At 41.4% G+C, this 19339-nt stretch overlaps 14 non-coding genes and 68 pseudogenes across 14 annotated transcripts; all 82 read right to left on the bottom strand.

The window, feature by feature from the left end:
• Positions 1–8: 8 nt before the first annotated feature.
• On the bottom strand, positions 9–127 carry LOC134960535 (5S ribosomal RNA; annotated as a pseudogene).
• A 107-nt stretch (positions 128–234) lies between these two features.
• Positions 235–353, bottom strand: LOC134963426 (5S ribosomal RNA; annotated as a pseudogene).
• A 107-nt stretch (positions 354–460) lies between these two features.
• LOC134963655 (5S ribosomal RNA) lies at positions 461–579 on the bottom strand (annotated as a pseudogene).
• A 107-nt stretch (positions 580–686) lies between these two features.
• Positions 687–805, bottom strand: LOC134964510 (5S ribosomal RNA; annotated as a pseudogene).
• A 322-nt stretch (positions 806–1127) lies between these two features.
• Positions 1128–1246, bottom strand: LOC134964963 (5S ribosomal RNA; annotated as a pseudogene).
• A 107-nt stretch (positions 1247–1353) lies between these two features.
• LOC134964451 (5S ribosomal RNA) lies at positions 1354–1472 on the bottom strand (annotated as a pseudogene).
• Positions 1473–1579: 107 nt separating this feature from the next.
• Positions 1580–1698, bottom strand: LOC134963229 (5S ribosomal RNA). The gene has a single exon (XR_010188104.1). It is a non-coding gene; the product is annotated as a 5S ribosomal RNA (ribosomal RNA).
• A 107-nt stretch (positions 1699–1805) lies between these two features.
• Positions 1806–1924, bottom strand: LOC134960100 (5S ribosomal RNA; annotated as a pseudogene).
• Positions 1925–2031: 107 nt separating this feature from the next.
• Positions 2032–2150, bottom strand: LOC134959530 (5S ribosomal RNA; annotated as a pseudogene).
• A 107-nt stretch (positions 2151–2257) lies between these two features.
• LOC134962293 (5S ribosomal RNA) lies at positions 2258–2376 on the bottom strand (annotated as a pseudogene).
• A 107-nt stretch (positions 2377–2483) lies between these two features.
• Positions 2484–2602, bottom strand: LOC134962885 (5S ribosomal RNA; annotated as a pseudogene).
• Positions 2603–2709: 107 nt separating this feature from the next.
• Positions 2710–2828, bottom strand: LOC134964033 (5S ribosomal RNA; annotated as a pseudogene).
• Positions 2829–2935: 107 nt separating this feature from the next.
• LOC134960534 (5S ribosomal RNA) lies at positions 2936–3054 on the bottom strand (annotated as a pseudogene).
• Positions 3055–3161: 107 nt separating this feature from the next.
• On the bottom strand, positions 3162–3280 carry LOC134963425 (5S ribosomal RNA; annotated as a pseudogene).
• A 107-nt stretch (positions 3281–3387) lies between these two features.
• Positions 3388–3506, bottom strand: LOC134963654 (5S ribosomal RNA; annotated as a pseudogene).
• Positions 3507–3613: 107 nt separating this feature from the next.
• Positions 3614–3732, bottom strand: LOC134964509 (5S ribosomal RNA; annotated as a pseudogene).
• A 322-nt stretch (positions 3733–4054) lies between these two features.
• Positions 4055–4173, bottom strand: LOC134964962 (5S ribosomal RNA; annotated as a pseudogene).
• Positions 4174–4280: 107 nt separating this feature from the next.
• Positions 4281–4399, bottom strand: LOC134964450 (5S ribosomal RNA; annotated as a pseudogene).
• Positions 4400–4506: 107 nt separating this feature from the next.
• On the bottom strand, positions 4507–4625 carry LOC134963104 (5S ribosomal RNA). Its single transcript, XR_010188092.1, has one exon. It is a non-coding gene; the product is annotated as a 5S ribosomal RNA (ribosomal RNA).
• A 107-nt stretch (positions 4626–4732) lies between these two features.
• Positions 4733–4851, bottom strand: LOC134960099 (5S ribosomal RNA; annotated as a pseudogene).
• A 107-nt stretch (positions 4852–4958) lies between these two features.
• On the bottom strand, positions 4959–5077 carry LOC134959518 (5S ribosomal RNA; annotated as a pseudogene).
• A 107-nt stretch (positions 5078–5184) lies between these two features.
• Positions 5185–5303, bottom strand: LOC134962292 (5S ribosomal RNA; annotated as a pseudogene).
• Positions 5304–5636: 333 nt separating this feature from the next.
• LOC134964449 (5S ribosomal RNA) lies at positions 5637–5755 on the bottom strand (annotated as a pseudogene).
• A 107-nt stretch (positions 5756–5862) lies between these two features.
• Positions 5863–5981, bottom strand: LOC134962980 (5S ribosomal RNA). Its single transcript, XR_010188080.1, has one exon. It is a non-coding gene; the product is annotated as a 5S ribosomal RNA (ribosomal RNA).
• A 107-nt stretch (positions 5982–6088) lies between these two features.
• LOC134960098 (5S ribosomal RNA) lies at positions 6089–6207 on the bottom strand (annotated as a pseudogene).
• A 107-nt stretch (positions 6208–6314) lies between these two features.
• On the bottom strand, positions 6315–6433 carry LOC134964452 (5S ribosomal RNA). Its single transcript, XR_010188216.1, has one exon. It is a non-coding gene; the product is annotated as a 5S ribosomal RNA (ribosomal RNA).
• A 107-nt stretch (positions 6434–6540) lies between these two features.
• On the bottom strand, positions 6541–6659 carry LOC134962066 (5S ribosomal RNA; annotated as a pseudogene).
• A 107-nt stretch (positions 6660–6766) lies between these two features.
• On the bottom strand, positions 6767–6885 carry LOC134960236 (5S ribosomal RNA; annotated as a pseudogene).
• Positions 6886–6992: 107 nt separating this feature from the next.
• LOC134961524 (5S ribosomal RNA) lies at positions 6993–7111 on the bottom strand (annotated as a pseudogene).
• Positions 7112–7218: 107 nt separating this feature from the next.
• On the bottom strand, positions 7219–7337 carry LOC134963679 (5S ribosomal RNA; annotated as a pseudogene).
• A 107-nt stretch (positions 7338–7444) lies between these two features.
• Positions 7445–7563, bottom strand: LOC134962614 (5S ribosomal RNA; annotated as a pseudogene).
• A 107-nt stretch (positions 7564–7670) lies between these two features.
• On the bottom strand, positions 7671–7789 carry LOC134964530 (5S ribosomal RNA; annotated as a pseudogene).
• A 107-nt stretch (positions 7790–7896) lies between these two features.
• Positions 7897–8015, bottom strand: LOC134960671 (5S ribosomal RNA). Its single transcript, XR_010187797.1, has one exon. It is a non-coding gene; the product is annotated as a 5S ribosomal RNA (ribosomal RNA).
• A 107-nt stretch (positions 8016–8122) lies between these two features.
• Positions 8123–8241, bottom strand: LOC134960897 (5S ribosomal RNA; annotated as a pseudogene).
• A 108-nt stretch (positions 8242–8349) lies between these two features.
• On the bottom strand, positions 8350–8468 carry LOC134963033 (5S ribosomal RNA; annotated as a pseudogene).
• Positions 8469–8575: 107 nt separating this feature from the next.
• On the bottom strand, positions 8576–8694 carry LOC134961251 (5S ribosomal RNA). Its single transcript, XR_010187873.1, has one exon. It is a non-coding gene; the product is annotated as a 5S ribosomal RNA (ribosomal RNA).
• Positions 8695–8801: 107 nt separating this feature from the next.
• On the bottom strand, positions 8802–8920 carry LOC134963981 (5S ribosomal RNA; annotated as a pseudogene).
• Positions 8921–9027: 107 nt separating this feature from the next.
• Positions 9028–9146, bottom strand: LOC134960219 (5S ribosomal RNA; annotated as a pseudogene).
• Positions 9147–9253: 107 nt separating this feature from the next.
• LOC134960085 (5S ribosomal RNA) lies at positions 9254–9372 on the bottom strand (annotated as a pseudogene).
• A 108-nt stretch (positions 9373–9480) lies between these two features.
• Positions 9481–9599, bottom strand: LOC134963393 (5S ribosomal RNA; annotated as a pseudogene).
• A 107-nt stretch (positions 9600–9706) lies between these two features.
• Positions 9707–9825, bottom strand: LOC134962477 (5S ribosomal RNA; annotated as a pseudogene).
• A 107-nt stretch (positions 9826–9932) lies between these two features.
• LOC134964957 (5S ribosomal RNA) lies at positions 9933–10051 on the bottom strand. Its single transcript, XR_010188263.1, has one exon. It is a non-coding gene; the product is annotated as a 5S ribosomal RNA (ribosomal RNA).
• A 107-nt stretch (positions 10052–10158) lies between these two features.
• On the bottom strand, positions 10159–10277 carry LOC134963329 (5S ribosomal RNA; annotated as a pseudogene).
• Positions 10278–10384: 107 nt separating this feature from the next.
• Positions 10385–10503, bottom strand: LOC134961962 (5S ribosomal RNA; annotated as a pseudogene).
• Positions 10504–10610: 107 nt separating this feature from the next.
• On the bottom strand, positions 10611–10729 carry LOC134962264 (5S ribosomal RNA; annotated as a pseudogene).
• Positions 10730–10836: 107 nt separating this feature from the next.
• LOC134963049 (5S ribosomal RNA) lies at positions 10837–10955 on the bottom strand (annotated as a pseudogene).
• A 107-nt stretch (positions 10956–11062) lies between these two features.
• Positions 11063–11181, bottom strand: LOC134959994 (5S ribosomal RNA). Its single transcript, XR_010187683.1, has one exon. It is a non-coding gene; the product is annotated as a 5S ribosomal RNA (ribosomal RNA).
• A 110-nt stretch (positions 11182–11291) lies between these two features.
• Positions 11292–11410, bottom strand: LOC134962542 (5S ribosomal RNA; annotated as a pseudogene).
• Positions 11411–11517: 107 nt separating this feature from the next.
• LOC134961171 (5S ribosomal RNA) lies at positions 11518–11637 on the bottom strand (annotated as a pseudogene).
• A 107-nt stretch (positions 11638–11744) lies between these two features.
• On the bottom strand, positions 11745–11862 carry LOC134964413 (5S ribosomal RNA; annotated as a pseudogene).
• Positions 11863–11969: 107 nt separating this feature from the next.
• LOC134960114 (5S ribosomal RNA) lies at positions 11970–12088 on the bottom strand (annotated as a pseudogene).
• A 108-nt stretch (positions 12089–12196) lies between these two features.
• Positions 12197–12315, bottom strand: LOC134962498 (5S ribosomal RNA; annotated as a pseudogene).
• A 107-nt stretch (positions 12316–12422) lies between these two features.
• Positions 12423–12542, bottom strand: LOC134958890 (5S ribosomal RNA; annotated as a pseudogene).
• Positions 12543–12649: 107 nt separating this feature from the next.
• On the bottom strand, positions 12650–12768 carry LOC134963140 (5S ribosomal RNA; annotated as a pseudogene).
• A 107-nt stretch (positions 12769–12875) lies between these two features.
• Positions 12876–12994, bottom strand: LOC134962572 (5S ribosomal RNA; annotated as a pseudogene).
• Positions 12995–13101: 107 nt separating this feature from the next.
• On the bottom strand, positions 13102–13220 carry LOC134962508 (5S ribosomal RNA). The gene has a single exon (XR_010188037.1). It is a non-coding gene; the product is annotated as a 5S ribosomal RNA (ribosomal RNA).
• Positions 13221–13327: 107 nt separating this feature from the next.
• Positions 13328–13446, bottom strand: LOC134959605 (5S ribosomal RNA; annotated as a pseudogene).
• A 107-nt stretch (positions 13447–13553) lies between these two features.
• On the bottom strand, positions 13554–13672 carry LOC134964255 (5S ribosomal RNA). The gene has a single exon (XR_010188198.1). It is a non-coding gene; the product is annotated as a 5S ribosomal RNA (ribosomal RNA).
• Positions 13673–13779: 107 nt separating this feature from the next.
• LOC134962561 (5S ribosomal RNA) lies at positions 13780–13898 on the bottom strand (annotated as a pseudogene).
• Positions 13899–14004: 106 nt separating this feature from the next.
• Positions 14005–14123, bottom strand: LOC134961522 (5S ribosomal RNA; annotated as a pseudogene).
• Positions 14124–14230: 107 nt separating this feature from the next.
• LOC134964593 (5S ribosomal RNA) lies at positions 14231–14349 on the bottom strand (annotated as a pseudogene).
• A 107-nt stretch (positions 14350–14456) lies between these two features.
• LOC134962613 (5S ribosomal RNA) lies at positions 14457–14575 on the bottom strand (annotated as a pseudogene).
• Positions 14576–14682: 107 nt separating this feature from the next.
• Positions 14683–14801, bottom strand: LOC134958969 (5S ribosomal RNA; annotated as a pseudogene).
• Positions 14802–14908: 107 nt separating this feature from the next.
• Positions 14909–15027, bottom strand: LOC134964950 (5S ribosomal RNA). Its single transcript, XR_010188262.1, has one exon. It is a non-coding gene; the product is annotated as a 5S ribosomal RNA (ribosomal RNA).
• Positions 15028–15134: 107 nt separating this feature from the next.
• On the bottom strand, positions 15135–15253 carry LOC134962834 (5S ribosomal RNA; annotated as a pseudogene).
• A 108-nt stretch (positions 15254–15361) lies between these two features.
• Positions 15362–15480, bottom strand: LOC134964138 (5S ribosomal RNA; annotated as a pseudogene).
• A 107-nt stretch (positions 15481–15587) lies between these two features.
• LOC134961239 (5S ribosomal RNA) lies at positions 15588–15706 on the bottom strand. The gene has a single exon (XR_010187872.1). It is a non-coding gene; the product is annotated as a 5S ribosomal RNA (ribosomal RNA).
• A 107-nt stretch (positions 15707–15813) lies between these two features.
• LOC134963979 (5S ribosomal RNA) lies at positions 15814–15932 on the bottom strand (annotated as a pseudogene).
• A 107-nt stretch (positions 15933–16039) lies between these two features.
• LOC134960218 (5S ribosomal RNA) lies at positions 16040–16158 on the bottom strand (annotated as a pseudogene).
• A 107-nt stretch (positions 16159–16265) lies between these two features.
• Positions 16266–16384, bottom strand: LOC134960084 (5S ribosomal RNA; annotated as a pseudogene).
• Positions 16385–16492: 108 nt separating this feature from the next.
• Positions 16493–16611, bottom strand: LOC134963392 (5S ribosomal RNA; annotated as a pseudogene).
• Positions 16612–16718: 107 nt separating this feature from the next.
• Positions 16719–16837, bottom strand: LOC134963432 (5S ribosomal RNA; annotated as a pseudogene).
• A 107-nt stretch (positions 16838–16944) lies between these two features.
• Positions 16945–17063, bottom strand: LOC134964943 (5S ribosomal RNA). The gene has a single exon (XR_010188261.1). It is a non-coding gene; the product is annotated as a 5S ribosomal RNA (ribosomal RNA).
• Positions 17064–17170: 107 nt separating this feature from the next.
• Positions 17171–17289, bottom strand: LOC134963328 (5S ribosomal RNA; annotated as a pseudogene).
• Positions 17290–17396: 107 nt separating this feature from the next.
• On the bottom strand, positions 17397–17515 carry LOC134961961 (5S ribosomal RNA; annotated as a pseudogene).
• Positions 17516–17838: 323 nt separating this feature from the next.
• LOC134962937 (5S ribosomal RNA) lies at positions 17839–17957 on the bottom strand (annotated as a pseudogene).
• A 107-nt stretch (positions 17958–18064) lies between these two features.
• Positions 18065–18183, bottom strand: LOC134961513 (5S ribosomal RNA; annotated as a pseudogene).
• Positions 18184–18291: 108 nt separating this feature from the next.
• On the bottom strand, positions 18292–18410 carry LOC134962497 (5S ribosomal RNA; annotated as a pseudogene).
• A 107-nt stretch (positions 18411–18517) lies between these two features.
• Positions 18518–18636, bottom strand: LOC134964162 (5S ribosomal RNA; annotated as a pseudogene).
• A 107-nt stretch (positions 18637–18743) lies between these two features.
• Positions 18744–18862, bottom strand: LOC134963087 (5S ribosomal RNA; annotated as a pseudogene).
• A 107-nt stretch (positions 18863–18969) lies between these two features.
• On the bottom strand, positions 18970–19088 carry LOC134962571 (5S ribosomal RNA; annotated as a pseudogene).
• Positions 19089–19195: 107 nt separating this feature from the next.
• LOC134962495 (5S ribosomal RNA) lies at positions 19196–19314 on the bottom strand. Its single transcript, XR_010188035.1, has one exon. It is a non-coding gene; the product is annotated as a 5S ribosomal RNA (ribosomal RNA).
• Between the last annotated feature and the right edge of the window lie 25 nt (positions 19315–19339).

The following is a 19339-nucleotide window of genomic DNA, read 5'->3' as shown; positions in this document are numbered from 1 at the left end:
TATAAAAAGATATACAGCACCTTGTACTCCCAGGTGGTCTCACATCCAAGTACTAACCAAGCCCAACACTGCTTAGCTTCCAAGATCAGATGAGATTGGGCGTATCCAGTATGGTGTGGCTGTAGATGAGCTTTGTGGTTTCTGTTAGAACTTTTCTACTTCTAACTACTGGTACTTAAATGAATAAGTTTGAAAATGGAATGCATCAACAGAACGGTGTTGGCAGTATAAAAATACCTACAGCACCTCGTATTCCCAGGTGGTTTCCCACCAAAGTACTAAACAGGCCCAACAATGCTTAACTTTTAAGCTCAGATGAGATTGTTCGTATCCAGTGTGGTGTGGCTGTAGATGAGCTCTGTGGTTTCTGTTAGAACTTTTCTACTTCTATCTACTGGTACATAAATGAATAAGTTTGAAAATGGAATGCATCAACAGAACGGTGTTGGCAGTATAAAAATACCTGCAGCACCTTGTATTCCCAGGTGGTCTCCCATCCAAATACAAACCAGGCCCAACACTTCTTAGCTTCCAAGATCAGATGATATTGGGCATATCCAGTGTGGTGTGGCTGTAGATGAGCTTTGTGGTTTCTTTTAGAACTTTTCTACTTCTAACTACTGGTACATAAATGAATAAGATTGAAATTGGAATGCATCAACAGAATGGTGTTGGCAGTATAAAAATACCTACAGCACCTTGTATTCCCAGGTGGTTTCCCATCCAAGTACTAACCAGGCCGAACACTGCTGAGCTTCCAAGGTCAAATGATATTGGGCAGATCCAGTGTGGTGTGGCTGTAGATGAGCTTTGCGGTTTCTGTTAGAACTTTTCTACTTCTAACTACTGGTACATAAATGAACAGGTTTGAAAATGGAATGCATCAACAGAACGGTGTTGGCAGTATAAAAAGATCTACAGCACCTTGTACTCCCAGGTGGTCTCACATCCAAATACAACACTGCTTAGCTTCCAAGATCAGATGAGATTGGGCGTATCCAGTGTGGTGTTGCTGTAGATGAGCTTTGTTGTTTCTGTTAGAACTTTTCTACTTCTAACTACTGGCACATAAATGAATAAGTTTGAAAATGGAATGCATCAACAGAACGGTGTTGGCAGTATAAAAATACCTACAGCACCTCGTATTCCCAGGTGGACTCCCACCAAAGTACTAAACAGGCCCAACAATGCATAACTTTTAAGCTCAGATGAGATTGTTCGTACCCAGTGTGGTGTGGCTGTAGATGAGCTCTGTGGTTTCTGTTAGAACTTTTCTACTTCTATCTACTGGTACATAAATGAATAAGTTTGAAAATGGAATGCATCAACAGAACGGTGTTGGCAGTATAAAAATACCTGCAGCACCTTGTATTCCCAGGTGGTCTCCCATCCAATTGCTAACCAGGCCCAACACTTCTTAGCTTCCAAGATCAGATGATATTGGGCGTATCCAGTGTGGTGTGGCTGTAGATGAGCTTTGTGGTTTCTTTTAGAACTTTTCTACTTCTAACTACTGGTACATAAATGAATAAGATTGAAATTGGAATGCATCAACAGAACGGTGTTGGCAGTATAAAAATACCTACAGCACCTTGTATTCCCAGGTGGTCTCCCATCCAAGTACTAACCAGACCCAACACTGCTTAGCTTCCAAGATCAGATGAGATTGGGTGCATCCAGTGTGGTGTGGCTGTAGATGAGCTTTGTGGTTTCTGTTAGAACTTTTCTACTTCTAGCTACTGGTACATAAATAAATACGTTTGAAAATGGAATGCATCAACAGAACGGTGTTGGCAGTATAAAAATACCTGCAGCACCTTGTATTCCCAGGTGGTCTCCCATCAAAGTACTAACCAGTCCCAACACTGCTTAGCTTCCAAGATCAGATGAGATTGGGCGTATCCAGTGTGGTGTGGCTGTAGATGAGCTTTGTGGTTTCTGTTAGAACTTTTCTACATCTAACTACTGGTACATAAATGAATAAGTTTGAAAATGGAATGCATCAACAGAACGGTGTTGGCAGTATAAAAATACCTGCAGCACCTTGTATTCCCAGGTGGTCTCCCATCCAAGTACTAACGAAGCCCAACACTGCTTAGCTTCCAAGATCAGATGAGATTGGGCGTATCCAGTGTGGTGTGACTGTAGATGAGCTTTCTGGTTTCTGTTAGAACATTTCTACTTCTAACTACTGGTACATAAATGAATAAGATTGAATTTGGAATGCATCAACAGAACGGTGTTGGCAGTATAAAAATACCTACAGCACCTTGTATTGCCAGGTGGTCTCCCATCCTAGTACTAACCAGGACCAACACTGCTTAGCTTCCAAGATAAGATAATATTGGGCGTATCCAGTGTGGTGTGGCTGTAGATTAGCTTTGTGGTTTCTGTTAGAACTTTTCTACTTCTAACTACTGGTACATAAATGAATAAGTTTGAAAATGGAATGCATCAACAGAACGGTGTTGGCAGTATAAAAATACCTACAGCACCTCGTATTCCCAGGTTGCCTCCCACCAAAGTACTAAACAGGCCCAACACTGCTTAAATTCCAAGATCAGATGAGATTGGGCGTATCCAGTGTAGTGTGGCTATAGATGAGCTTTGTGGTTTCTGTTAGAACTTTTCTACTTCTAACTACTGGTACATAAATTAATAAGTTTGAAAATGGAATGCATCAATAGAACGGTGTTGGCAGTATAAAAATACCTACAGCACCTTGTATTCCCAGGTGGTCTCCCATCCAAGTGCTAACCAGGCCCAACACTGCTGAGCTTCCAAGGTCAAATGATATTGGGCAGATCCAGTGTGGTGTGGCTGTAGATGAGCTTTGCGGTTTCTGTTAGAACTTTTCTACTTCTAACTACTGGTACATAAATGAACAGGTTTGAAAATGGAATGCATCAACAGAACGGTGTTGGCAGTATAAAAAGATATACAGCACCTTGTACTCCCAGGTGGTCTCACATCCAAGTACTAACCAAGCCCAACACTGCTTAGCTTCCAAGATCAGATGAGATTGGGCGTATCCAGTATGGTGTGGCTGTAGATGAGCTTTGTGGTTTCTGTTAGAACTTTTCTACTTCTAACTACTGGTACTTAAATGAATAAGTTTGAAAATGGAATGCATCAACAGAACGGTGTTGGCAGTATAAAAATACCTACAGCACCTCGTATTCCCAGGTGGTTTCCCACCAAAGTACTAAACAGGCCCAACAATGCTTAACTTTTAAGCTCAGATGAGATTGTTCGTATCCAGTGTGGTGTGGCTGTAGATGAGCTCTGTGGTTTCTGTTAGAACTTTTCTACTTCTATCTACTGGTACATAAATGAATAAGTTTGAAAATGGAATGCATCAACAGAACGGTGTTGGCAGTATAAAAATACCTGCAGCACCTTGTATTCCCAGGTGGTCTCCCATCCAAATACAAACCAGGCCCAACACTTCTTAGCTTCCAAGATCAGATGATATTGGGCATATCCAGTGTGGTGTGGCTGTAGATGAGCTTTGTGGTTTCTTTTAGAACTTTTCTACTTCTAACTACTGGTACATAAATGAATAAGATTGAAATTGGAATGCATCAACAGAATGGTGTTGGCAGTATAAAAATACCTACAGCACCTTGTATTCCCAGGTGGTTTCCCATCCAAGTACTAACCAGGCCGAACACTGCTGAGCTTCCAAGGTCAAATGATATTGGGCAGATCCAGTGTGGTGTGGCTGTAGATGAGCTTTGCGGTTTCTGTTAGAACTTTTCTACTTCTAACTACTGGTACATAAATGAACAGGTTTGAAAATGGAATGCATCAACAGAACGGTGTTGGCAGTATAAAAAGATCTACAGCACCTTGTACTCCCAGGTGGTCTCACATCCAAATACAACACTGCTTAGCTTCCAAGATCAGATGAGATTGGGCGTATCCAGTGTGGTGTTGCTGTAGATGAGCTTTGTTGTTTCTGTTAGAACTTTTCTACTTCTAACTACTGGCACATAAATGAATAAGTTTGAAAATGGAATGCATCAACAGAACGGTGTTGGCAGTATAAAAATACCTACAGCACCTCGTATTCCCAGGTGGACTCCCACCAAAGTACTAAACAGGCCCAACAATGCATAACTTTTAAGCTCAGATGAGATTGTTCGTACCCAGTGTGGTGTGGCTGTAGATGAGCTCTGTGGTTTCTGTTAGAACTTTTCTACTTCTATCTACTGGTACATAAATGAATAAGTTTGAAAATGGAATGCATCAACAGAACGGTGTTGGCAGTATAAAAATACCTGCAGCACCTTGTATTCCCAGGTGGTCTCCCATCCAATTGCTAACCAGGCCCAACACTTCTTAGCTTCCAAGATCAGATGATATTGGGCGTATCCAGTGTGGTGTGGCTGTAGATGAGCTTTGTGGTTTCTTTTAGAACTTTTCTACTTCTAACTACTGGTACATAAATGAATAAGATTGAAATTGGAATGCATCAACAGAACGGTGTTGGCAGTATAAAAATACCTACAGCACCTTGTATTCCCAGGTGGTCTCCCATCCAAGTACTAACCAGACCCAACACTGCTTAGCTTCCAAGATCAGATGAGATTGGGTGCATCCAGTGTGGTGTGGCTGTAGATGAGCTTTGTGGTTTCTGTTAGAACTTTTCTACTTCTAGCTACTGGTACATAAATAAATACGTTTGAAAATGGAATGCATCAACAGAACGGTGTTGGCAGTATAAAAATACCTGCAGCACCTTGTATTCCCAGGTGGTCTCCCATCAAAGTACTAACCAGTCCCAACACTGCTTAGCTTCCAAGATCAGATGAGATTGGGCGTATCCAGTGTGGTGTGGCTGTAGATGAGCTTTGTGGTTTCTGTTAGAACTTTTCTACATCTAACTACTGGTACATAAATGAATAAGTTTGAAAATGGAATGCATCAACAGAACGGTGTTGGCAGTATAAAAATACCTGCAGCACCTTGTATTCCCAGGTGGTCTCCCATCCAAGTACTAACGAAGCCCAACACTGCTTAGCTTCCAAGATCAGATGAGATTGGGCGTATCCAGTGTGGTGTGACTGTAGATGAGCTTTCTGGTTTCTGTTAGAACATTTCTACTTCTAACTACTGGTACATAAATGAATAAGATTGAATTTGGAATGCATCAACAGAACGGTGTTGGCAGTATAAAAATACCTACAGCACCTTGTATTGCCAGGTGGTCTCCCATCCTAGTACTAACCAGGACCAACACTGCTTAGCTTCCAAGATAAGATAATATTGGGCGTATCCAGTGTGGTGTGGCTGTAGATTAGCTTTGTGGTTTCTGTTAGAACTTTTCTACTTCTAACTACTGGTACATAAATGAATAAGTTTGAAAATGGAATGCATCAACAGAACGGTGTTGGCAGTATAAAAATACCTACAGCACCTCGTATTCCCAGGTGGACTCCGACCAAAGTACTAAACAGGCCCAACAATGCATAACTTTTAAGCTCAGATGAGATTGTTCGTACCCAGTGTGGTGTGGCTGTAGATGAGCTCTGTGGTTTCTGTTAGAACTTTTCTACTTCTTTCTACTGGTACATAAATGAATAAGTTTGAAAATGGAATGCATCAACAGAACGGTGTTGGCAGTATAAAAATACCTGCAGCACCTTGTATTCCCAGGTGGTCTCCCATCCAATTGCTAACCAGGCCCAACACTTCTTAGCTTCCAAGATCAGATGATATTGGGCGTATCCAGTGTGGTGTGGCTGTAGATGAGCTTTGTGGTTTCTTTTAGAACTTTTCTACTTCTAACTACTGGTACATAAATGAATAAGATTGAAATTGGAATGCATCAACAGAACGGTGTTGGCAGTATAAAAATACCTACAGCACCTTGTATTCCCAGGTGGTCTCCCATCCAAGTACTAACCAGACCCAACACTGCTTAGCTTCCAAGATCAGATGAGATTGGGTGCATCCAGTGTGGTGTGGCTGTAGATGAGCTTTGTGGTTTCTGTTAGAACTTTTCTACTTCTAGCTACTGGTACATAAATAAATACGTTTGAAAATGGAATGCATCAACAGAACGGTGTTGGCAGTATAAAAATACCTGCAGCACCTTGTATTCCCAGGTGGTCTCCCATCAAAGTACTAACCAGTCCCAACACTGCTTAGCTTCCAAGATCAGATGAGATTGGGCGTATCCAGTGTGGTGTGGCTGTAGATCAGCTTTGTGGTTTCTGTTAGAACTTTTCTACATCTAACTACTAGTACATAAATGAATAAGTTTGAAAATGGAATGCATCAACAGAACGGTGTTGGCAGTATAAAAATACCTGCAGCACCTTGTATTCCCAGGTGGTCTCCCATCCAAGTACTAACGAAGCCCAACACTGCTTAGCTTCCAAGATCAGATGAGATTGGGCGTATCCAGTGTGGTGTGGCTGTAGATGAGCTTTCTGGTTTCTGTTAGAACTTTTCTACTTCTAACTACTGGTACATAAATGAATAAGATTGAATTTGGAATGCATCAACAGAACGGTGTTGGCAGTATAAAAATACCTACAGCACCTTGTATTGCCAGGTGGTCTCCCATCCTAATACTAACCAGGACCAACACTGCTTAGCTTCCAAGATAAGATAATATTGGGCGTATCCAGTGTGGTGTGGCTGTAGATTAGCTTTGTGGTTTCTGTTAGAACTTTTCTACTTCTAACTACTGGTACATAAATGAATAAGATTGAAAATGGAATGCATCAACAGAACGGTGTTGGCAGTATAAAAATACCTGCAGCACCTTGTATTCCCAGGTGGTCTCCCATCAAAGTACTAACCAGTCCCAACACTGCTTAGCTTCCAAGATCAGATGAGATTGGGCGTATCCAGTGCGGTGTGGCTGTAGATGAGCTCTGTGGTTTCTGTTAGAACTTTTCTACTTCTAACTACTGGTACATAAATGAATAAGATTGAAAATGGAATGCATCAACAGAACGGTGTTGGCAGTATAAAAATACCTACAGCACCTCGTATTCCCAGGTTGTCTCCCACCAAAGTACTAAACAGGCCCAACACTGCTTAAATTCCAAGATCAGATGAGATTGGGAGTATCCAGTGTAGTGTGGCTGTAGATGAGCTTTGTGGTTTCTGTTAGAACTTTTCTACTTCTAACTACTGGTACATAAATTAATAAGTTTGAAAATGGAATGCATCAACAGAACGGTGTTGGCAGTATAAAAATACCTACAGCACCTTGTATTCCCAGGTGGTCTCCCATCCAAGTAATAACCAGGCCCAACACTGCTGAGCTTCCAAGGTCAAATGATATTGGGCAGATCCAGTGTGGTGTGGCTGTAGATGAGCTTTGCGGTTTCTGTTAGAAATTTTCTACTTCTAACTACTGGTACATAAATGAATAAGTTTGAAAATGGAATGCATCAACAGAACGGTGTTGGCAGTATAAAAAAACCTACAGCACCTCGTATTCCCAGGTGGTCTCCCACCAAAGTACTAAACAGGCCCAACAATGCTTAACTTTTAAGCTCAGATGAGATTGTTCGTATCCAGTGTGGTGTGGCTGTAGATGAGCTCTGTGGTTTCTGTTAGAACTTTTCTACTTCTATCTACTGGTACATAAATGAATAAGTTTGAAAATGGAATGCATCAACAGAACGGTGTTGGCAGTATAAAAATACCTGCAGCACCTTGTATTCCCAGGTGGTCTCCCATCCAAATGCTAACCAGGCCCAACACTTCTTAGCTTCCAAGATCAGATGATATTGGGCGTATCCAGTATGGTGTGGCTGTAGATGAGCTTTGTGGTTTCTTTTAGAACTTTTCTACTTCTAACTACTGGTACATAAATGAATAAGATTGAAATTGGAATGCATCAACAGAACAGTGTTGGCAGTATAAAAATACCTACAACACCTTGTATTCCCAGGTGGTCTCCCATCCAAGTACTAACCAGACCCAACACTGCTTAGCTTCCAAGATCAGATGAGATTGGGTGTATCCAGTGTGGTGTGGCTGTAGATGAGCTTTGTGGTTTCTGTTAGAACTTTTCTACTTCTAGCTACTGGTACATAAATAAATACGTTTGAAAATGGAATGCATTAACAGAATGGTGTTGGCAGTATAATAATAACTCCAGCACCTTGTATTCCCAGGTGGTCTCCCATCCGAGTACTAACCAGGCCCAACACTTCTTAGCTTCCAAGATCAGATGAGATTGGGCGTACCCAGTGTGGTGTGGCTGTAGATAAGCTTTGTGGTTTCTGTTAGAACTTTTCTACTTCTAACTACTGGTAAATAAATGAACAAAGTTTGAAAATGGAATGCATCAACAGAACGGAGTTGGCAGTATAAAAATATCTGCAGCACCTTGCATTCCCAGGTGGTTTCCCATCCAACTACTAACCAGGCCCAGCACTGCTTAAGTTCCAAGGTCAGATGAGATTGGGCGTATCCACTGTGGTGTGGCTGTAGATGAACTTTGCGGTTTCTGTTAGAACTTTACTACTTCTAGCTACTGGTACATAAATGAATAAGTTTGAAAATGGAATGCATCAACAGAATGGTGTTGGCAGTATAAAAACACCTACAGCACCTTGTATTCCCAGGTGGTCTCCCATCCAAGTACTAACCAGGCCCAACACTTCTTAGCTTCCAAGATCAGATGAGATTGGGCGCATCCAGTGTGGTGTGGCTGTAGATGACCTTTGTGGTTTCTGTTAGAACTTTTCTACTTCTAACTACTGGTAAATAAATGAAAAAGTTTGAAAATGGAATGCATCAACAAAACGGAGTTGGCAGTATAAAAATATCTGCAGCACCTTGCATTGCCAGTTGGTTTCCCCTCCAAATACTAACCAGGCCCAGCACTGCTTAGTTTCCAAGATCAGATGAGATTGGGCGTATCCAGTGTGGTGTGGCTGTAGATGAGCTTTGTGGTTTCTGTTAGAACTTTTCTACTTCTAACTACTGGTACATAAATGTATAAGTTTGAAAATGGAATGCATCAACAGAACGGTGTTGGCAGTATAAAAATACCTACAGCACCTCGTATTCCCAGGTGGTCTCCCACCAAAGTACTAAACAGGCCCAACACTGCTTAGCTTCCAAGATCAGATGAGATTGTTCGTATCCAGTGTGGTGTGGCTGTAGATGAGCTTTGTGGTTTCTGTTAGAACTTTTCTACTTCTAACTACTGGTACATAAATGAATACGTTTGAAAAAGGAATGCATCAATAGAATGGTGTTGGCAGTATAAAAACACCTACAGCACCTTGTATTCCCAGGTGGTCTCCCATCTGAGTACTAACCAGGCCCAACACTTCTTAGCTTCCAAGATCAGATGAGATTGGGCGTACCCAGTGTGGTGTGACTGTAGATAAGCTTTGTGGTTTCTGTTAGAACTTTTCTACTTCTAACTACTGGTAAATAAATGAACAAAGTTTGAAAATGGAATGCATCAACAGAACGGAGTTGTCAGTATAAAAATATCTGCAGCACCTTGCATTCCCAGGTGGTTTCCCATCCAAATACTAACCAGGCCCAGCACTGCTTAGGTTCCAAGGTCAGATGAGATTGGGCGTATCCACTGTGGTGTGGCTGTAGATGAGCTTTGTGGTTTCTGTTAGAACTTTTCTACTTCTAACTACTGGTACATAAATGAATAAGTTTGAAAATGGAATGCATCAACAGAACGGTGTTGGCAGTATAAAAATACCTACAGCACCTTGTATTCCCAGGTTGTCTCACATCCAAGTACTAACCAGGCCCAACACTTCTTAGCTTCCAAGATCAGATGAGATTGGGTGTATCCAGTGTGGTGTAGCTGCAGATAAGTTTTGTGGTTTCTGTTAGAACTTTTCTACTTCTAACTACTGGTACATAAATGAATAAGTTTGAAAATGGAATGCATCAACAGAATGGTGTTGGCAGTATAAAAACACCTACAGCACCTTGTATTCCCAGGTGGTCTCCCATCCAAGTACTAACCAGGCCCAACACTTCTTAGCTTCCAAGATCAGATGAAATTGGGCGCATCCAGTGTGGTGTGGCTGTAGATGAGCTTTATGGTTTCTGTTAGAACTTTTCTACTTCTAACTACTGGTAAATAAATGAAAAAGTTTGAAAATGGAATGCATCAACAAAACGGAGTTGGCAGTATAAAAATATCTGCAGCACCTTGCATTCCCAGGTGGTTTCCCCTCCAAATACTAACCAGGCCCAGCACTGCTTAGTTTCCAAGATCAGATGAGATTGAGCGTATCCAGTGTGGTGTGGCTGTAGATGAACTTTGCGGTTTCTGTTAGAACTTTTCTACTTCTAGCTACTGGTACATAAATGAATAAGTTTGAAAATGGAATGCATCAACAGAATGATGTTGGCAGTATAAAAATACCTACAGCACCTTGTATTGCCAGGTGGTCTCCCATCCTAGTACTAACCAGGACCAACACTGCTTAGCTTCCAAGATCAGATGAGATTGGGCGTATCCAGTGTGGTGAGCCTGTAGATGAGCTTTGTGGTTTCTGTTAGAACTTTTCTACTTCTAACTACTGGTACATAAATGAATAAGATTGAAAATGGAATGCATCAACAGAACGGTGTTGGCAGTATAGAAATACCTGCAGCACCTTGTATTTCCAGGTGGTCTTCCATCAAAGTACTAACCAGTCCCAACACTGCTTAGCTTCCAAGATCAGATGAGATTGGGCGTATCCAGTGTGGTGTGGCTGTAGATGAGCTTTGTGGTTTCTGTTAAAACTTTTCTACTTCTAACTACTGGTACATAAATGAATAAGTTTGAAAATGGAATGCATCAACAGAACGGTGTTGGCAGTATAAAAATACTTACAGCACCTCGTATTCCCAGGTGGTCTCCCACCAAAGTACTAAACAGGCCCAACACTGCTTAGCTTCCAAGATCAGATGAGATTGTTCGTATCCAGTGTGTTGTGGCTGTAGATGAGCTTTGTGGTTTCTGTTAGAACTTTTCTACTTCTAACTACTGGTACATAAATGAATAAGTTTGAAAATGGAATGCATCAACAGAACGGTGTTGGCAGTATAAAAATACCTGCAGCACCTTGTATTCCCAGGTGGTCTCCCATCCAAGTACTAACCAAGCCCAACACTGCTTAGCTTCCAAGATCAGATGAGATTGGGCATATCCAGTGTGGTGTGGCTGCAGATAAGCTTTGTGGTTTCTTTTGTTAGAACTTTTCTACTTCTAACTACCGGTAAATAAATGAAAACGTTTGAAAATGGAATGCATCAACAAAACGGAGTTGGCAGTATAAAAATATCTGCAGTACCTTGCATTCCCAGGTGGTCTCCCACCAAAGTACTGAACAGGCCCAACACTGCTTAGCTTCCAAGATCAGATGAGATTGTTCGTATCCAGTGTGGTGTGGCTGTAGATGAGCTTTGTAGTTTCTGTTAGAACTTTTCTACTTCTAACTACTGGTACATAAATGAATAAGTTTGAAAATGGAATGCATCAACAGAACGGTGTTGGCAGTATAAAAATACCTGCAGCACCTTGTATTCCCAGGTGGTCTCCCATCCAAGCACTAACCAAGCCCAACACTGCTTAGCTTCCAAGATCAGATGAGATTGGGGCGTATCCAGTGTGGTGTGGCTGTAGATAATCTTTGCGGTTTCTGTTAGAACTTTTCTACTTCTAACTACTGGTAAATAAATGAAAAAGTTTGAAAATGGAATGCATCAACAAAACAGAGTTGGCAGTATAAAAATATCTGTAGCACCTTGCATTCCCAGGTGGTCTCCCACCAAAGTACTAAACAGGCCCAACACTGCTTAGCTTCAAGATCAGATGAGATTGTTTGTATCCATTGTGGTGTGGCTGTAGATGAGCTTTGTGGTTTCTGTTAGAACTTTTCTACTTCTAACTACTGGTACATAAATGAATACGTTTGAAAAAGGAATGCATCAATAGAATGGTGTTGGCAGTATAAAAACACCTACAGCACCTTGTATTCCCAGGTGGTCTCCCATCCGAGTACTAACCAGGTCCAACACTTCTTAGCTTCCAAGATCAGATGAGATTGGGCGTACCCAGTGTGGTGTGGCTGTAGATAAGCTTTGTGGTTTCTGTTAGAACTTTTCTACTTCTAACTACTGGTAAATAAATGAACAAAGTTTGAAAATGGAATGCATCAACAGAACGGAGTTGGCAGTATAAAAATATCTGCAGCACCTTGCATTCCCAGGTGGTTTCCCATCCAAATACTAACCAGGCCCAGCACTGCTTAGTTTCCAAGATCGGATGAGATTGGGCGTATCCACTGTGGTGTGGCTGTAGATGAACTTTGCGGTTTCTGTTAGAATTTTTCTACTTCTAGCTACTGGTACATAAATTAATAAGTTTGTAAATGAAATGCATCAACAGAATGGTGTTGGCAGTATAAAAATACCTCCAGCACCTTGTATCCCCAGGTGGTCTCTCATCCAAGTACTAACCAGGCCCAACACTTCTTAGCTTCCAAGATCAGATGATATTGGGGCGTATCCAGTGTGGTGTGGCTGTAGATAAGCTTTGTGGTTTCTGTTAGAACTTTTCTACTTCTAACTACTGGTACATAAATGAATAAGTTTAAAAATGGAATGCATCAACAGAACGGTGTTGGCAGTATAAAAATACCTACAGCACCTCATATTCCCAGGTGGTCTCCCACCACAGTACTAAACAGGCCCAACAATGCTTAACTTTTAAGTTCAGATGAGATTGTTCGTATCCAGTGTGGTGTGGCTCTAGATGAGCTTTGTGGTTTCTGTTAGAACTTTTCTTCTTCTAACTACTGGTACATAAATGAATAAGTTTGAAAATGGAATGCATCAACAGAACGGTGTTGGCAGTATAAAAATACCTGCAGCACCTTGTATTCCCAGGTGGTCTCCCATCCAAGTACTAACTAAGCCCAACACTGCTTAGCTTCCAAAATCAGATGAGATTGGGCGTATCCAGTGTTGTGTGGCAGTAGATGAGCTTTGTGGTTTCTGTTAGAACTTTTCTACTTCTAACTACTGGTACATAAATGAATAAGATTGAATTTGGAATGCATCAACAGAACGGTGTTGGCAGTATAAAAATACCTACAGCACCTTGTATTCCCAGGTGGTCTCCCATCCAAGTACTAACCAGGCCCAACACTGCTTAGCTTCCAAGATCAGATGAGAGTGGGTGTATCCAGTGTGGTGTGGCTGCAGATGAGCTTTGTGGTTTCTGTATGAACTTTTCTACTTCTAGGTACTGGTACATAAATGAATAAGTTTGAAAATGGAATGCATCAACAGAACGGTGTTGGCAGTATAAAAATATCTGCAGCACCTTATATTCCCAGGTGGTCTCCCATCCAAGTACTAACCAAGCCCAACACTGCTTAGCTTCCAAGATCAGATGAGATTGGGCGTATCCAGTGTGGTGTGGCTGTAGACGAGCTGTGTGGTTTCTGTTAGAACTTTTCTACTTCTAACTACTGGTACATAAATGAATAAGATTGAATTTGGAATGCATCAACAGAACGGTGTTGGCAGTATAAAAATACCTACAGCACCTTGTATTGCCAGGTGGTCTCCCATCCTAGTACTAACCAGGACCAACACTGCTTAGCTTCCAAGATCAGATGAGATTGGGCGTATCCAGTGTGGTATGGCTGTAGATGAGCTTTGAGGTTTCTGTTAGAACTTTTCTACTTCTAACTACTGGTACATAAATAAATAAGATTGAAAATGGAATGCATCAACAGAACGGTGTTGGCAGTATAAAAATACCTGCAGCACCTTGTATGCCCAGGTGGTCTCCCATCAAAGTACTAACCAGTCCCAACACTGCTTAGCTTCCAAGATCAGATGAGATTGGGCGTATCCAGGGTGGTGTGGCTGTAGATGAGCTTTGTGGTTTCTGTTAGAACTTTTCTACTTCTAACTACTGGTACATAAATGAATAAGTTTGAAAATGGAATGCATCAAAAGAACGGTGTTGGCAGTATAAAATACCTACAGCACCTCGTATTCCCAGGTTGTCTCCCACCAAAGTACTAAACAGGCCCAACACTGCTTAAATTCCAAGATCAGATGAGATTGGGAGTATCCAGTGTAGTGTGGCTGTAGATGAGCTTTGTGGTTTCTGTTAGAACTTTTCTACTTCTAACTACTGGTACATAAATTAATAAGTTTGAAAATGGAATGCATCAACAGAACGGTGTTGGCAGTATAAAAATACCTACAGCACCTTGTATTCCCAGGTGGTCTCCCATCCAAGTAATAACCAGGCCCAACACTGCTGAGCTTCCAAGGTCAAATAATATTGGGCAGATCCAGTGTGGTGTGGCTGTAGATGAGCTTTGCGGTTTCTGTTAGAAATTTTCTACTTCTAACTACTGGTACATAAATGAATAAGTTTGAAAATGGAATGCATCAACAGAACGGTGTTGGCAGTATAAAAAAACCTACAGCACCTCGTATTCCCAGGTGGTCTCCCACCAAAGTACTAAACAGGCCCAACAATGCTTAACTTTTAAGCTCAGATGAGATTGTTCGTATCCAGTGTGGTGTGGCTGTAGATGAGCTCTGTGGTTTCTGTAAGAACTTTTCTACTTCTATCTACTGGTACATAAATGAATAAGTTTGAAAATGGAATGCATCAAAAGAACGGTGTTGGCAGTATAAAAATACCTGCAGCACCTTGTATTCCCAGGTGGTCTCCCATCCAAATGCTAACCAGGCCCAACACTTCTTAGTTTCCAAGATCAGATGATATTGGGCGTATCCAGTATGGTGTGGCTGTAGATGAGCTTTGTGGTTTCTTTTAGAACTTTTCTACTTCTAACTACTGGTACATAAATGAATAAGATTGAAATTGGAATGCATCAACAGAACGGTGTTGGCAGTATAAAAATACCTACAGCACCTTGTATTCCCAGGTGGTCTCCCATCCAAGTACTAACCAGACCCAACACTGCTTAGCTTCCAAGATCAGATGAGATTGGGTGTATCCAGTGTGGTGTGGCTGTAGATGAGCTTTGTGGTTTCTGTTAGAACTTTTCTACTTCTAGCTACTGGTACATAAATAAATACGTTTGAAAATGGAATGCATTAACAGAATGGTGTTGGCAGTATAATAATAACTCCAGCACCTTGTATTCCCAGGTGGTCTCCCATCCGAGTACTAACCAGTCCCAACACTTCTTAGCTTCCAAGATCAGATGAGATTGGGCGTACCCAGTGTGGTGTGGCTGTAGATAAGCTTTGTGGTTTCTGTTAGAACTTTTCTACTTCTAACTACTGGTAAATAAATGAACAAAGTTTGAAAATGGAATGCATCAACAGAACGGAGTTGGCAGTATAAAAATATCTGCAGCACCTTGCATTCCCAGGTGGTTTCCCATCCAACTACTAACCATGCCCAGCACTGCTTAAGTTCCAAGGTCAGATGAGATTGGGCGTATCCACTGTGGTGTGGCTGTAGATGAACTTTGCGGTTTCTGTTAGAACTTTACTACTTCTAGCTACTGGTACATAAATGAATAAGTTTGAAAATGGAATGCATCAACAGAATGGTGTTGGCAGTATAAAAACACCTACAGCACCTTGTATTCCCAGGTGGTCTCCCATCCAAGTACTAACCAGGCCCAACACTTCTTAGCTTCCAAGATCAGATGAGATTGGGCGCATCCAGTGTGGTGTGGCTGTAGATGACCTTTGTGGTTTCTGTTAGAACTTTTCTACTTCTAACTACTGGTAAATAAATGAAAAAGTTTGAAAATGGAATGCATCAACAAAACGGAGTTGGCAGTATAAAAATATCTGCAGCACCTTGCATTGCCAGTTGGTTTCCCCTCCAAATACTAACCAGGCCCAGCACTGCTTAGTTTCCAAGATCAGATGAGATTGGGCGTATCCAGTGTGGTGTGGCTGTAGATGAGCTTTGTGGTTTCTGTTAGAACTTTTCTACTTCTAACTACTGGTACATAAATGTATAAGTTTGAAAATGGAATGCATCAACAGAACGGTGTTGGCAGTATAAAAATACCTACAGCACCTCGTATTCCCAGGTGGTCTCCCACCAAAGTACTAAACAGGCCCAACACTGCTTAGCTTCCAAGATCAGATGAGATTGTTCGTATCCAGTGTGGTGTGGCTGTAGATGAGCTTTGTGGTTTCTGTTAGAACTTTTCTACTTCTAACTACTGGTACATAAATGAATACGTTTGAAAAAGGAATGCATCAATAGAATGGTGTTGGCAGTATAAAAACACCTACAGCACCTTGTATTCCCAGGTGGTCTCCCATCTGAGTACTAACCAGGCCCAACACTTCTTAGCTTCCAAGATCAGATGAGATTGGGCGTACCCAGTGTGGTGTGACTGTAGATAAGCTTTGTGGTTTCTGTTAGAACTTTTCTACTTCTAACTACTGGTAAATAAATGAACAAAGTTTGAAAATGGAATGCATCAACAGAACGGAGTTGTCAGTATAAAAATATCTGCAGCACCTTGCATTCCCAGGTGGTTTCCCATCCAAATACTAACCAGGCCCAGCACTGCTTAGGTTCCAAGGTCAGATGAGATTGGGCGTATCCACTGTGGTGTGGCTGTAGATGAGCTTTGTGGTTTCTGTTAGAACTTTTCTACTTCTAACTACTGGTACATAAATGAATAAGTTTGAAAATGGAATGCATCAACAGAACGGTGTTGGCAGTATAAAAATACCTACAGCACCTTGTATTCCCAGGTTGTCTCACATCCAAATACTAACCAGGCCCAACACTTCTTAGCTTCCAAGATCAGATGAGATTGGGTGTATCCAGTGTGGTGTAGCTGCAGATAAGTTTTGTGGTTTCTGTTAGAACTTTTCTACTTCTAACTACTGGTACATAAATGAATAAGTTTGAAAATGGAATGCATCAACAGAATGGTGTTGGCAGTATAAAAACACCTACAGCACCTTGTATTCCCAGGTGGTCTCCCATCCAAGTACTAACCAGGCCCAACACTTCTTAGCTTCCAAGATCAGATGAAATTGGGCGCATCCAGTGTGGTGTGGCTGTAGATGAGCTTTATGGTTTCTGTTAGAACTTTTCTACTTCTAACTACTGGTAAATAAATGAAAAAGTTTGAAAATGGAATGCATCAACAAAACGGAGTTGGCAGTATAAAAATATCTGCAGCACCTTGCATTCCCAGGTGGTTTCCCCTCCAAATACTAACCAGGCCCAGCACTGCTTAGTTTCCAAGATCAGATGAGATTGAGCGTATCCAGTGTGGTGTGGCTGTAGATGAACTTTGCGGTTTCTGTTAGAACTTTTCTACTTCTAGCTACTGGTACATAAATGAATAAGTTTGAAAATGGAATGCATCAACAGAATGGTGTTGGCAGTATAAAAATACCTACAGCACCTTGTATTGCCAGGTGGTCTCCCATCCTAGTACTAACCAGGACCAACACTGCTTAGCTTCCAAGATCAGATGAGATTGGGCGTATCCAGTGTGGTGAGCCTGTAGATGAGCTTTGTGGTTTCTGTTAGAACTTTTCTACTTCTAACTACTGGTACATAAATGAATAAGTTTGAAAATGGAATGCATCAACAGAACGGTGTTGGCAGTATAAAAATACCTGCAGCACCTTGTATTCCCAGGTGGTCTCCCATCCAAGCCCAACACTGCTTAGCTTCCAAGATCAGATGAGATTGGGGCGTATCCAGTGTGGTGTGGCTGTAGATAATCTTTGCGGTTTCTGTTAGAACTTTTCTACTTCTAACTACTGGTAAATAAATGAAAAAGTTTGAAAATGGAATGCATCAACAAAACAGAGTTGGCAGTATAAAAATATCTGTAGCACCTTGCATTCCCAGGTGGTCTCCCACCAAAGTACTAAACAGGCCCAACACTGCTTAGCTTCCAAGATCAGATGAGATTGTTTGTATCCATTGTGGTGTGGCTGTAGATGAGCTTTGTGGTTTCTGTTAGAACTTTTCTACTTCTAACTACTGGTACATAAATGAATACGTTTGAAAAAGGAATGCATCAATAGAATGGTGTTGGCAGTATAAAAACACCTACAGCACCTTGTATTCCCAGGTGGTCTCCCATCCAGTTACTAACCAGGTCCAACACTTCTTAGCTTCCAAGATCAGATGAGATTGGGCGTACCCAGTGTGGTGTGGCTGTAGATAAGCTTTGTGGTTTCTGTTAGAACTTTTCTACTTCTAACTACTGGTAAATAAATGAACAAAGTTTGAAAATGGAATGCATCAACAGAACGGAGTTGGCAGTATAAAAATATCTGCAGCACCTTGCATTCCCAGGTGGTTTCCCATCCAAATACTAACCAGGCCCAGCACTGCTTAGTTTCCAAGATCGGATGAGATTGGGCGTATCCACTGTGGTGTGGCTGTAGATGAACTTTGCGGTTTCTGTTAGAATTTTTCTACTTCTAGCTACTGGTACATAAATTAATAAGTTTGTAAATGAAATGCATCAACAGAATGGTGTTGGCAGTATAAAAATACCTGCAGCACCTTGTATCCCCAGGTGGTCTCTCATCCAAGTACTAACCAGGCCCAACACTTCTTAGCTTCCAAGATCAGATGATATTGGGCGTATCCAGTGTGGTGTGGCTGTAGATAAGCTTTGTGGTTTCTGTTAGAACTTTTCTACTTCTAACTACTGGTACATAAATGAATAAGTTTAAAAATGGAATGCATCAACAGAACGGTGTTGGCAGTATAAAAATACCTACAGCACCTCGTATTCCCAGGTGGTCTCCCACCAAAGTACTAAACAGGCCCAACAATGCTTAACTTTTAAGTTCAGATGAGATTGTTCGTATCCAGTGTGGTGTGGCTCTAGATGAGCTTTGTGGTTTCTGTTAGAACTTTTCTTCTTCTAACTACTGGTACATAAATGAATAAGTTTGAAAATGGAATGCATCAACAGAACGGTGTTGGCAGTATAAAAATACCTGCAGCACCTTGTATTCCCAGGTGGTCTCCCATCCAAGTACTAACTAAGCCCAACACTGCTTAGCTTCCAAAATCAGATGAGATTGGGCGTATCCAGTGTTGTGTGGCAGTAGATGAGCTTTGTGGTTTCTGTTAGAACTTTTCTACTTCTAACTACTGGTACATAAATGAATAAGATTGAATTTGGAATGCATCAACAGAACGGTGTTGGCAGTATAAAAATACCTACAGCACCTTGTATTCCCAGGTGGTCTCCCATCCAAGTACTAACCAGGCCCAACACTGCTTAGCTTCCAAGATCAGATGAGAGTGGGTGTATCCAGTGTGGTGTGGCTGCAGATGAGCTTTGTGGTTTCTGTATGAACT

Source organism: Pseudophryne corroboree, chromosome 9 (genome assembly GCF_028390025.1).
Source record: "Pseudophryne corroboree isolate aPseCor3 chromosome 9, aPseCor3.hap2, whole genome shotgun sequence".
Taxonomy (NCBI): Eukaryota; Metazoa; Chordata; class Amphibia; order Anura; family Myobatrachidae; genus Pseudophryne; species Pseudophryne corroboree.
Note: the sequence above shows the minus strand (reverse complement) of the source record. Positions and strands in the feature narration are given on the sequence as shown.